Below are 14,493 nucleotides of genomic sequence, written 5' to 3'. Positions count from 1 at the left end.
GGGGAGAGTTACACTTTTGTCTGAATTTCTTTTCTAGGCATCCTGTTATGACAGATATCAAATGCCACAAAGCTCTGTGATATCATCACCGAAGGCTTAACTCATTGTGAAATAAATATGGCAACGCTTTTTTAACCAGAGAACTCAATATGTAAACAGATAGTACAGAGCTTGAATATTGCTGAAAATAGAGACATTTTGTCGAAGTGCAAGATGAAAAGCTTCGACAAAATGTCTCCATTTTCAATAATACTTGTATTTGTAAAGCCTTTAGATGCTCCAAAGCACTACTTGAAGGAGAACAGGGAGCAAGCAGAGAATTACTTCTAGTCCTTAGATAGAGAAACATGATAGCCAATGAGTGCACAGAAATGTCCCACAAACTCCAAATGAAATGATCAACTAGATAATCTGACTTTCTTGGTGTTGTTCATCCCTGATGTTAATCACTCCACCATTATAGTGGCTGAGCCTTCAATGGCTGAGACCCTAAGCTTTGCAATTCCCTCCCTAAACCTCTCTCCTTCCTTTGGACAGTCAATAAAACCTACCTCATTGACCGGGATCCGGATATCTCTTCCAAAAGATGGCACCTCTGACAATGAAGCAGTCCCTCAGTACTATACTGGTGTCAACTGAGATTACATGCTGAAGTCCTGAAGTGGGGCTCAAACCCAGAATCTGAATCACAGACTCACAGAATCGTTACAGTGCACAAGGAGGACGTAGCTGCTAGACTGGGTCTGCGGCAGGTGGTGTGGGAACCAAGAGGGAAAAACATACTTGACCTCGTCCTCACCAATCTGCCTGTCGCAGATGCATCTGTCCATGACAGTATTGGTAGGAGTCACCACCACACAGACCTTGTGGAGACGACGTCCCGCCTTCACATTGAGGATAACCTCCATCGTGTTGTGTGGCACTACCACTGTGCTAAATGAGATAGATTTCAAACAGATCTAGCAATGCAAAACTGGGCATCCATTCGGTGCTGTGGGCCATCAGCAGCAGCAGAGTTGTACTCAACCACAATCTGTAACCTTATGGCCTGGCATATCCCCCACTCTACCATTACTATCAAGCCAGGAGACAAACCCTGGTTTAATGAAGAGTGCAGGAGGGCATGCCAGGAGCAGCACCAGGCATACCACAAAATGAGGTGTCAACCTGGTGAAGCTACAAGCCAGGTCTACTTGCATACCAAACTGCATAAGCAGCATGTGATAGACAGAGCTAAGCGATCCCATAGCCAACGGATCAGATCTAAGCTCTGCAGTCCTGCCACATCCAGCCATGAATGATGGTGGACAATTAAACAACTAACTAGAGGAGGAGGCTCCACAAATATCCCCATCCTCAATGATGGGGGAGTCCAGCACATCAGTGCAAAAGATAAGGCTGAAGCATTTGCATCCATCTTCTGCCAGAAGTGCCAAGTTGATGATCCATCTCGGCCTCCTGCTGAAATCCCCAGCATCACAGATGCCAGTCTTCAGCCAATTCGATTCACTCCACGTGATATCAAGAAATGACTGAAGGCACTGGATACTGCAAAGGCTATGGGACCTGACAATATTCCGGCAATAGTACTGAAGACCTGTGCTCCAAAACTTGCCACACCCTGAGCCAAGCTGTTCCAGTATACCTACAACACTGGCATCTAGCCGGCAATGTGGAAAATTGCCCAGGTATGTCCTGTACTCAAAAAGCAGGACAAGTCCAATCCGGCCAATTACTGCCCCATCAGTCTACTCTCAATCATCAGTAAAGTGATGGAAGCTGTCGTCAACAGTGCTATCAAGCGGCACATGCTTAGCATTAACCTGCTCAGTGATGCCCAGTTTGGGTTCCACCAGGGCCACTCAACTCCTGACCTCATTACAACCTTGGTTCAAACATGGACAAAAGAGATGAACTCAAGAGGTGAGGTGAGACTGACTGCCCTTGACATCAAGGCAGCATTTGACCGAGTATGGCATCAAGGAGCCCTAGCAAAATTGAAGTCAATGGGAATCAGGGGGAAAACTCTCCACTGGTTGGAGTCATACCAAGCGCAAAGGAAGATGGTTGTAGTTGTTGGAGGTCAATCATCTGAGCTCTAGGACATCACTGCAGGAGTTCCTCAGGGTAGTGTCCTAGGCCTAACATCTTCAGCTACTTTATCAATGACCTTCCTTCAAACATAAGGTCAGAAGTGGGGATGTTCGTTGATGATTGCACAATGTTCAGCACCATTCGTGACTCCTCAGATACTGAAGCAGTCCGTGTAGCGATGCAGCAAGACCTGGACAATATCCAGGCTTGGGCTGATAAGTGACAAGTAACATTCATGCCACACAAGTGCCAGGCAATGACCATCTCCAACAAGAGAGAATCTAACCATCTCCCCTTGACATTCAAAGGCATTACCATCGCTGAATCCCCCACTATCAACATCCTAGGGGTTACAATTGACCAGAAACTGAACTGGAGTAGTCAAATACCGTGGCTACAACAACACGTCAGAGGCTAGGAATCCTGAGGCGAGTAACTCACCTCCTGACTCCCCAAAGCCTGTCCACCATCTACAAGGAACAAGTCAGGAGTGTGATGGAATACGCTCCACTTGCCTGGATGGGTGCAGCTCCAACAACACCATCCAGGTCAAAGCAGCCCGCTTGATTGGCACCCCATCTACAAACATTCACTCCCTCCACCGCCGACGCACAGTGGCAGCAGTGAGTACCATCTACAAGATGCACTGTAGCAATGCACCAAGGCTCCTTCGACAGCACCTTTCAAACCCACGACCTCTACTAACTAGAAGGACAAGGGCAGCAAATACATCGGAACACCACCACCAGCAAGTTCCCCTCCAAGTCACACACCATCCTGACTTGGAACTATATCGACGTTCCTTCACTGTCGCTGGTTCAAAATCCTGGAACTCCCTCCCTAACAGCACTGTGGGTGTACCTACACCACATGGATGCAGCGGTTCAAGAAGGCAGCTCACCACCACCTTCTCAAGGGCAATTAGGAATGGGAAATAAATGCTGGCCTAGCCAGCGACGCCCACATCCCATGAATGGATAAAAAAAAGATTGACAGGGCGGTAATTGGCCCGATTCGATTTGTCCAGCTTTTTGTGCACAGGACATACCTGGGCAATTTTCTACATTGCCGGCTAGATGCCAGTGTTGTAGCTGTACTGGAACAGCTTGGCTCGGGGTGCGGCAAGTTCTGGAGCACAGGTCTTCAGTACTATTGGCCAAATGTTGTCAGGGCCGATAGCCTTTGCAGTATCCAGTGCCTTCAGCCATTTCTTGATATCACGCGGAGTGAATCGAATTGGCTGAAGACTGGCATCTGTGATGTTGGGGACTTCTGCAGGAGACCGAGATGGATCATCCACTTGGCACTTCTGGCTCAAGATGGATGCAAATGCTTCACCCTTGTCTTCTGCACTGATGTGCTGGGCTCCCCCATCATTGAGGATGGAGACATTTGTGGAGCCTCCTCCTCCTGTTAGATGTTTAATTGTCTACTACCATTCACGACTGGGTGTGGCAGGACTGCAGAGCTTAGATCTGATCCGTTGGTTATGGGATTGCTCAGCTCTATCTACAGCATGCTGCTTACATTGTTTGTCATGCATGCAGTCCTGTGTTGTAGCTTCACCAGGTTGACACCTCATTTTTGGGTAAGTCTGCTGCTGCTCCTGGCATGCCCTCCTGCACTCTTTATTGAACTAGGGTTAATCCCCCATCTTAACAGTAATGGTAGAGTGGGGGATATGCCGGGCCATGAGGTTACAGATTGTGGTTGAATACAATTCTGCTGCTGCTGATGGCCCACAGCACCGAATGGATGCCCAGTTTTGAGTTGCTAGATCTGTTCAAAACCTATCCCATTTAGCATGGTTGTAATGCCACACAACACGATGGAGGGTATCCTCAATGTGAAGATGGGACGTCGTCTCCACAGGGACTGTGCGGTGGTCACTCCTACCATTATTATCATGGACAGATGCATCTGCGACAGGCAGACTGGTGAGGACGAGGTCAAGTCGTTTTTTTCCTCTTGTTGGCTCCCTCACCACCTGCCGCACACCCAGTCCAGCAGCTATGTCCTATAGGACTCAGCCAGCTTGGTCAAGAGCCACACTTGGTGATGGACTGATCTTAGTGGGCAGATTGATGTAATGTGTTCCAAGGTCTGAGACTCACTGCCACAATTGGACTCTGGGTCAGCTTCCACTTATGAAGCAGGTGGCTGAATTGTCAGTGCCCAGTGCCCAGTGCGGGTTCGATTGAGAGCCGTCCACTGTCTTCGAGTGAGGTTGAAGCTGGGGATCACTGCGGTTGGGTCAGTGATGAGGTGTTGCTTCTTTATGCTCCTTCTGACCCAGATTCAGTCCATCTGGATAATGTGTCAATACCACCTGCATGAATATTAGCTGCTGTTTCCCAGAATGGCCAACATCATTTTAATCGCCTTCTTGTGTTTTTCAAGTCCTTGTGAATGGGATGGTCAGTGTTGTTCATGATGGTTTACATCTCACGGAGCACAATGGTGTCACGGTGAATGACAGGCAGGGCAATGTGGAACAGGACTGGGAACCACTCAGATGGAGTGGAGTTAAGCATCCCTGATCCGGTCCTCACGGCAGCGTTTAGCTGTATGGCCACAATCTTTGTGTAGCAGCTGTAGGACCATGAGACAGAGCAGTTTTTGCGAATGGTAAGCTGTTTCCAGTGGCGTTCCACAGGGCTCAGTGTTAGGTCTCTTGCTGTTTGTGGTATATATTAATGATTTGGACTTAAATGTGGGAGGCATGATTGGGAAATTTGCAGATGACACAAAAATTGGTCATGTAGTTGTTAGTGAAGAGGATAGCTGTAGACTCCAGAATGATATCAATGGTTGAGTGAGCGGAAAAGTGGCAAATGGAATTCAATCCAGAGAAGTGTGAGGTACTGCATTTGGGGAGGGCAAACAAAGCGAGGGAATACACAATAAACGGGAGGATATTGAGAGGGGTAGAAGAAGTGCGAGACCTTGGAGTGCATGTCCACAGGTCCCTGAAGGAGGCAGGACAGGTAGATAAAGTGGTGAAGAAGGATATGGAATGTTTTCCTGTATTGGCCAAGGTATAGAATACAAAAGCAGGGATGTATTGCTGGAACTGTATAAAACACTGGTTAGGCCACAGTTGGAGTATTGCGTACAGTTCTGGTCACCACATCACAGGAAGGACATAATTGCTCTGAAGAGAGGACAGAGGAGATTTACAAGAATGTTGCCAGGGCTTGAAAGTTGCAGCTATGAGGGAAGATTGGATCGGCTTGGGTTGTTTTCCTTACAAGAGAGGAGGCTGACGGGTGAATTAATTGAGGTGTACAAAATTATGAAGGAGCCTAGATAGAGTAGACAGGAAGGACCTGTTTCCCCTAACAGAGAGGTCAATTACCAGGGGGCACAGATTTAAGGTGACTGGCAGAGGATTAGAGGAGACATGAGGAAAAACTTTTTCGCCCAGAGGGTGGTGGGTGTCTGGAATTCACTGCCAGGAATGGTGGTGGAGGCAGAAACCCTCAATTCTTTTAAAAGGTACCTGGACGTGCACGTGAACTGCTGTAACCAGCAAAGCTATGGACCAGATACTGGAAGGTGGGATTAGATTGGGCGGCTAGTTTTTTCTTCAGCCGGCGCAGACACGATGGGCTGAATGGCCTCCTTCTGTGCTGTAACTTTTCGATGGTTCTATGGGTCAGTATTCTGCAGCAGAGTACACTTGGGACACTGTTGAGGTGTGAAGTATTTAGGGGAGCTGATGACAACCCACACAGGGTCTCCCTGTGTGTGCTAGTTCATTGGAACTTGCCAGCTAAGGTCATCAAGATGATGATCAAACACCCTGAAGAGGCCTCCCAGTCTGAAAAGCACGAAGCACAAACTGTGCACAGATTCACCACTTATAGCTACAGTAAACGTCTTCCAGAAGCCTGTACATTTTGTTAGTGTGAAACATTGTGTACTGAAAGGGTCAGAGTCATTCCAGATACAGGACAATGAAGAAAGGAATCTTACTGGGATAGTTCCTGTTTGAGCTGTGTAGCTGTTGAGGATTGATGTGTATTTAATAGAGTTTTGATAAAAAGAAAAACCCGATGAAGAAATAAAAGCTGAAAATACTGTAACAGGTTAATTAGTAAAGAGAAAAGGTAGGTTAGGGTTTATGGTATAGACACAACAACTTAAATCCATATCGGGCCTCTAACATAGACAAACATCCCAAAGCACTTCACTGAAGCAGGAACAGAGAATAATCAACAGCACGCTGAAGGATATATATCGAATGACAGGTGGCTTAACAAAGGATCTTAAAGGAGGAAATTGAATGGGGAAAGGCTGAGTCAGCTGAGATTTATCAAAAAATCTTATTAAAAACATTTATTACATACATCCCTAAAACTGGAGCACACTAGGGTTCTAGACAACATTTATCCTCAACCAACATCACTACAGCAGATTTACTGGTCCTTTAACTCATTGCTGTTTGGTGGGAGCTTGCTGTGCACAAATTGGCTGGTGCATTTCCTGACATTTCAACAGTGACTGCACTTCAAAAAGTCCTTCATTGGGCATGAAGTAATTTATTGGTATCAGGAGGTCGTGAAAGGTTGCATATCAATGCAAACTCTTCCCTCCTTTCACAGATTTATTGGGATCATTAGGTGCAGCACCTTTGCTCTAATTGGAAGAATACTCAAGCTGTATAAAAATAAACTGAAGGGCTGGATTTTTTTTTAAAAGGACATGATTGAAGATTAAGGGTTTGAACGTTGTCAATTTAAAGCACAAACACACACACATATGAATTAGGAGCAGGAGTAGGCCACTCGGCCCTTCGAGCCTGCTCCGCCATTCAATAAGTTCATAGCTGAACTGATTACTCCATATTTCCACCTACCCCCAATAACCTTCCACCCGCTTGTTTATCAAGAATCTATTTACTTCTGCCTTAAAAATATTCTGACTCTGCTTCCACTGCCTTTTGAGGAAGAGAATTCCAAAGACACACTACCCTCTGAGAGAAAAAGTTTCTCCTCATCTCTGTCTTAAATGGATGAACCCTTATTTTAAACAGGGACCCCTAGTTCTAGATTCTCCCACATCCTTTCCACATCCACCCTGTCAAGACCCCTCAGGATCTTATATGTTTCAATCAAGTTACCACTTACTTTTCTAAATTCCAGGGGATACAAGCCTAGCCTGTCCAATCTTTCCTCCTAAGACAGCCCACCCATTCCAGGTATTAGTCTAGTAAACCTTCTCTGAACTGCCTCCAATGCATTTACATCCTTCCTTAAATAAGACCAACACTGTACACAGTACTTCAGATGTGGTCTCACCAATGCCCTGTAAAGCTGAAGCATAACCTCCCTACTTTTGTATTCAATTTCCCTCATGATAAACAATAACATTCTATTAGCTTTCTCAATTACGTGCTGTTCCTGCATACTAACCTTTCGCAATTCATGCTCTAGGACACCCAGATCCCTTTGTATCTCAGAGCTCTACAATTTCTCACCATTTAGATAATATGCTTCTTTTTTATTCTTCCTGCCAAAGTGGACAATTTCACACTTTCCCACAGTATGCTCCATTTGCCAGGGCTTTGCCCACTCACTTAACCTATCTATATCCCTTTGTAGCCCCTTTATGTCCTCTTCACAAGTTACTTTCCTAGTTATCTTTGTGTCATCACAAATTTAGCAAGCATACCTTTGGTCCCTTCACCTAAGTCATTTATATAAATTGTAAAAAGCTGAGGCCCCAGCACTGATCCCTGTGGCACATCAGTCGTTACATCTTGCCAACCAGAAAATGACCCATTTATGCCTACAGTCTGTGTCCTGTTAGCTAGCCAATCTTCTGTCCATGCCAATATGTTGCCCCCTACACCATGAGCTTTTATTTTCTGCAACAACCTTTGATGTGGCACCGTATCAAATGCCTTCTGGAAATTTATGTACAATACATCCATCGGTTCCCCTTTATCCACAGCACATGTAACTCCCTCAAAGAACTCCAATAAAATGGTTAAACATGATTTCCCTTTCAGAAAACCATGCTGACTCTGCCTGATTACCTTGAATTTTTCTAAATGCCCTGCTATAACATCTTTAATAATAGCTTCTAACATTTTCCCTAAGACAGATGTTAAGCTGACTGGCCTGTAGTTTCCTGCTTTCTGTCTCCCTCCCTTTTTGAATAAAGGAGTTACATTCAATATTTACCAATCTAGCGGAACCTTCCTCGAATCTAGGGAATTTTGGAAAATTAAAACTAACGCATCAACTATCTCACTCGCTATTTCTTTTAACACCCGAGCATGAAGTTCATCAGGACCTGGGGTCTTGTCAGCCCACAGCTCCAACAATTTGTTCAGTACCACTTCCCTGGTGATTGTAATTTTCTTGAGTTCCTCCCTCCATTCCATTTCCTGATTTACAGTTAATACTGGGATGTTACTTGTATCCTCAATAGTGAAGACTGATGCAAAAAATCTGTTCAATGCATCTGCCATCTCCTTATTATCCATTATTAATTCCCCAGACTCACATTTTTAGGACCGACACTCACTTTGTTAACTCATTTCTTTTTAAAATATCTATAGAAACTCAGTATCTGTCTTTATGTTTCTAGCTAGCTTTCTCTTGTACTCTAATTTTACCTTCCTTATCAATCTTTTAGTCATTCTTTGCTTTTTTTTAATATTCTGTCTAATCTTTTGACCTGCCTGCCAACTTTGCACAATTATAGGCTTTTTCTTTAAGTTTGATACTATCTTTGACTGTTTTGTTAACCACAGATGACAGGGCCCACCCTTGGAATTTTCCTTTCTGGTTGAAATGTATTCTGTGTATTCTGAAATATCCCCTTAAATGTCTGCCACTGCATCACTATTGACCTCTCCCTTAACCTGATTTGCCAGTTCACTTTAGCTAACACCATCATTTACAATTCTCCAATTTGCTTACTTTGTAAAACTCCTTAAAAGTTGTTGTCCTCAGTAATTTCACTAAAATCGGCGGCTGAAGTTCTGGGAATTCCAAAACCAAAAATTAATCTAAATGGAAGGGAAACGACAGTATTTAGGATTTCAGATTTGTCTGGGAAATCCCCTTTGCTGCTTTCTGACACTGCCCATCTGTAAACTGAAGAATAGACACTGCAACAAGCGCAGGTTCCAGTACACACCACATTCACTCACCTTCTCGGGGCACCTTGTAAAGTTGCAGCAGTTACTCTCAGGGTGACAACACACTGATCTCTGCTCTTGCAGCTTCGCGTTCGTTTATGTTCCGCCCCCTTGGGTTTTTTCTTAACAAAGTTGCGGAGTTACAAGTCTGGCTTTGTGCCCTGAACCCAGGAGCTCAGGGATAGGCTTTCTGAAACTTTGCAGACAAAACAGCTCCTCGCCAGGTCAGACCATCGGGGGTGGGACTTGTTCCACAGGTGAAGTCAGCCTGACTATACAAGAGGTACAGTTCTGTTTTCAGAAACTGTTGGGCAATTCACGAAGAGCTCTGTTGAAGCAAAGACGCGTCAGTTCACCAGTCGCTTCATTTCAGGGAAGTCAGTATAGCATTCCCCTTCATGTTAGGACAAGTTCAGACAGTTAGAGGAAGGGAGCGGGATACATGTTAAACAGGTCTGGAAATGCCTGCCAAGCCTGAAACCACCGTGCAGGTTGGGTGGGGCGTACAGTTCAAAATTTCCCAAAGAAATCTGACGGCTCCAGACCCTTGAGGGAGGTGGAAACGGTCAATTAAGCCAGGAATGCGAACATCTCTGCACTTCGTGTTGCATCTTGTCTGTTCCCACACTCCACCCAACATGTTCCCAAACATTTCCAGTTATTTAATTAAGTTTAATAGCTCTGGGGGGGGGGGGGGGGGGTGGGGGGGAGAGAGAGAGTTCCTTTCGTTCCTCTGCATGGGTGAAAATCAGATCAGCACAATTGGTAGGACTTTGATCCTAGACTTGGGCTAAGTCTGACCCCAGGACGTGACTTTCAAAAGGAAATTGGATAAATACTTGAAGGGGAAACATTGACAGGGCTACAGGGAAACAAGAGGGGAGTGGGATTAATTGGATAGCTCTTTCAATGAGCCATCACAGGAAAAATAGGCCAAATGGCCTGCTTATGTACTGTATGATTCTATGACAAAGTGGAGATGGCTGGAGATGACTGTGGATGCAGTGGATGACCTTGGTACCTTGAGTCTTAATGCTCCCAAAAACAGTCTTAGTGCTCTCAAGCGCTTTGTTTAGTTGCCCTTATTGCCATTGAATTTGTATTGAACTCTTTCACCCGCCCTACTGAGTAAGACTTCACATGCAAAGATAAGTCAATCCTAACTTACTGATGGGGAGACACATCAGCTACCCTCACCTAGTTTTGCCCACCTGCCGAGTAGGTTTGCCAGGGCGTGGCCGCTGTCACATGTAAACGACTATTTGGAGCCACAAATGAGTGTTCGGTGCCAGCGAGGACCAACTCCAAAGAGTGTGACAAGTCCCCCTTCTTCAGAGGTACTACCCCTCCCAGATGCACCCCATACACTTGCACATCAGCTGCAGGAGAAATGCCAGGAGTAGAACTGCAACTGGTACTCAACACTTATTTGATTTGACTAAAGCCTTTAACACAGTCATGAGGGCCTAGGGAAGATCATGGCAAAATTTGGCTGTCCAGAAAAATTCATCATTCTGGTATGGCAATTCCATGCTGTCGTGCTTGCTCGTGTCCTGTACAGTGAAGAGTCTCTGATGCCTTCCCTGTCACAAGTGGAGTGAAGCAGAGCTGTGTGTTAGCTCCTGCACTGTTCAAAATGATGTTCTTTGCCATGTTTTCTGAAGCATTCTGTGTTCGTGAAAGTGGCATCGACATTAGATATCACACAGACGGCAAAGTCTTCAATTTGAGGAGACTTCAAACCAAAACCAAAGCGTATGACCCTGTGGTTCATGACTTTCTTTTGACTGATGACTCTTCCCAAGATGCCTGTTGGGAACAAGAAATGCAACATAACATGGGCCATTTCTCATCTGCATGTGATAACTTCTGTCTGACTGTCAGCATCAAAAAGACAGAAGCCATGTACCAGCGTGCCCCACAAAAACAGTTTGTGAAGCCAACTGTTACAGCCAATGGCCAAAGGCTTGGAGCAGTCGACAGAATTATTTACCTCAGCAGCACCCTCCCCAGTGCAGTTCATATCAATGACAAAGTCAATGCCACAATAACTAAGGCCAGCGTTACCTTTTGGCAAGATTTGAAAAACAGTCTGGGAGCAAAGAGGAATTAGTCTCTCAATGAAAGTGAAGGTATACAGTGTAATAAAAGCAAAATACTGCGGATGCTGGAAATCTGAAAAAAAAACAAGAAATGCTGGAGTCACTCAGCAGGTCTGGCAGCATCTGTGGAAAGAGAAGCAGAGTTAACGTTTCGGGTCAGTGACCCTTCTTCGGAACTGACAAATATTAGAAAAGTCACAGATTATAAACCAGTGAGGTGGGGGTGGGGCAAGAGATAACAAAGCAGATTGGACCAGGCCACATAGCTGACCAAAAGGTCACTGAGCAAAGGCAAACAATATGTTAATGGTGTGTTGAAAGACAAAGCATTAGTACAGATTAGGTGTGAATACACTGAATATTGAACAGCAGCAAGTGCAAACCTGAAGAAAAACAACCTGAAAAAAACAGTGGGTAAGCAAACTGAACAAACTAAGATGAAATGAAATAAATGCAAAAAAAGATTGTAAAAAATGTAAAAAGGAATGTAAAAAAAAAAGGAAGAAAAAATAACTAAAAATGAAAGTAAAATGGGGGGCTGTCATGCTCTGAAATTATTGAACTCAATGTTCAGTCCGGCAGGCTGTAGTGTGCCTAATCGGTAGATGAGATGCTGTTCCTCGAGCTTGCGTTGATGTTCACTGGAACACTGCAGCAATCCCAGGACAGAGATGTGAGCATGAGAGTGTTGAAATGGCAAGCAACCGGATGCTCAAGGTCCTGCTTGCGGACTGAGCGGAGATGTTCCGCAAAGCGGTCACCCAGTCTGCGCTTGGTCTCCCCAATGTAGAGGAGACCACACTGTGAGCAGCGAACACAGTATACTACATTGAAAGAAGTACAAGTAAATCGCTGCTTCACCTGAAAGGAGTGTTTGGGGCCTGGGATAGTGAGGAGAGAGGAGGTAAATGGGCAGGTATTACACCTCCTGCGATTGCAGGGGAAGGTGCCCTGGGACCGGGACGAGGTGGTGGGGGTAATGGAGGAGTGGACCAGGGTGTCGCGGAGGGAACGATCCCTTCGGAATGCTGACAGGGGAAGGGAGGGGAAGATGCGACTGGTAGTGGCATCACGCTGGAGGTGGCGAAAATGGCGGAGGATGATCCTTTGGATATGGAGGCTGGTGGGATGAAAAGTGAGGACAAGGGGAACCCTGTCACGATTCTGGGAGGGAGGGGAAGGGGTGAGGGTAGAGGTGCGGGGAATGGGTCGGACACGGTTGAGGGCCCTGTCAACCACAGTGGGGGGAAATCCTCGGTTGAGGAAAAAGGAGGTCATATCAGAAGCACCGTCATGGAAGGTAGCATCATCAGAGCAGATGCGTCGGAGACGGAGAAACTGGGAGAATGGAATGGAGTCCTTACAGGAGGTAGGGTGTGAAGAAGTGTAGTCGAGGTAGCTGTGGGAGTCGGTGGGCTTATAATGGATATTGGTAGACAACCTATCCCCAGAGATGGAGACAGAGAAGTCGAGGAAGGGAAGGGAAGTGTCAGAGATGGACCATGTAAAGGTGAGAGAAGGGTGGAAATTGGAAGCAAAGTTGATAAAGTTTTCTAGTTCGGGGCGGGATCAGGAAACGGCACCGATACAGTCATCAATGTACCGGAAAAAGAGTTGGGGGAGGGGGCCTGAGTAGGACTGGAACAAAGAATGCCCGACATATCCCACAAAAAGACAGGCATAACTAGGACCCATGCGGGTACCCATAGCGACACCTTTTACTTGAAGGAAGTGCATGGAGTTGAAGGAGAAGTTGTTCAATGTGAGAACAAGTTCAGCCAGGCGGAGGAGGGTGGCGGTGGATGGAGACTGGTAGGGCCTCTGTTCCAGGAAGAAGCGGAGAGCCCTCAAACCATCCTGGTGGGGGATGGAGGTTTAGAGCGATTGGACGTCCATAGTGAAGAGGAGGCGGTTGGGACCAGGAAACTGGAAATTGTCAAAATGACGTAGGGCGTCAGAAGAGTCACGGATGTAGGTGGGAAGAGACTGGACCAGCGGAGAAAAGATAGAGTCTAGATAGGAAGAAATAAGTTCAGTGGGGCAGGAGCAGGCTGACACAATGGGTCTGCCGGGACAGTCCCGTTTGTGGATTTTGGGAAGGAGGTAGAAGTGGGCTGTCCGGGGTTGTGGGACTATGAGGTTGGAAGCCGTAGAGGGAAGATCTCCAGAGGAGATGAGGTCAGTGACAGTCCTTTGGACGGTGGCTTGATGTTCGGTGGTGGGGCCATGGTCCAGAGGGAGGTAGGAAGAGGTGTCTGTGAGTTGGCGTTGAGCTTCTGCAAGGTAGAGGTCGGTACGCCATACGACAACAGCACCACCCTTGTCTGCAGGTTTGACGACAAGGTATACAGTGTGGTTGTTCTTGTCACTTTCTTGTACGCTTGTGAGACCTGGACGGTTTACTCCAAGCACGCAAACAACCTACACCACTTTCTCATGACCTGCTCGTGGAGTCTACTCAAGATCAGATGGCAAGACAAGGTTCCTAATACTGAGATTCTTTCCCCGACTGACATGCCGAGCCGCCACACTCTGCTGAAGAGAGCTCAGATAAGATGGGCAGGACATGTTGGCAGAATGCCTGATGAGCGCTTGCCAAAAAAAGCTCTTCCACAGTGAGCTAACTGGAGGCAAACATCCACATGGAGGCTAGAAAAATCACTTCAGGGACACCCTGAAGAGTTTCAACATTACCCCTGAGACGCAGGAGAACTTCATACAGGATCGCTCGATATGGAACAGTCTCATCAGCAAAGTCGCCACCTCCTATAAACAGGGCAGAGTCGCAATGGCCAACAGGAAACGTGAGCTTTGTAAGTCCAGAGCCACAAGCACCTCTTCCACATCAACAATACACGTGGGCCCAACATGCAACAGATCTTTACGTGCTCAAATTGGACTGATTTGTCATCTTCAAACACATTGCACCTATTTCAATGAATTCTATTTGATGTCATAGGCATCTTCAACTGCAAAGGACAAGTAGCATTACTATGATTCTATGACAGTCTAGGCTGACACTCCAGTGCTACGCTATTAGAGATGCTGTCTTTCACTTGAGATGTTCAACAGGCCCTGGTCCTAAAAATCTCCTGGCAGTATTTTGTTTTATTATTCATTTGTGGGATGTGGGCGTCGCTG

The 14,493-nt window shown here is 46.0% G+C and overlaps 1 protein-coding gene across 1 annotated transcript in view; it reads right to left on the bottom strand.

Annotated features, from left to right (window-relative positions):
• The window catches only part of lpar3 (lysophosphatidic acid receptor 3), a 104,480-nt gene extending 94,935 nt beyond the window's left edge, over positions 1 to 9,545 (bottom strand). Inside the window, exon 1 of the mRNA XM_068036598.1 lies at positions 9,263 to 9,545. The gene's annotated coding sequence lies outside the window, so the exon portion shown is untranslated. The remainder of the gene's footprint in view (positions 1 to 9,262) is intronic.
• Between the last annotated feature and the right edge of the window lie 4,948 nt (positions 9,546 to 14,493).

This window comes from Heterodontus francisci, chromosome 8 (genome assembly GCF_036365525.1).
Source record: "Heterodontus francisci isolate sHetFra1 chromosome 8, sHetFra1.hap1, whole genome shotgun sequence".
NCBI lineage: Eukaryota > Metazoa > Chordata > Chondrichthyes > Heterodontiformes > Heterodontidae > Heterodontus > Heterodontus francisci.
This window is presented reverse-complemented; position numbering and strand designations above follow the sequence as displayed.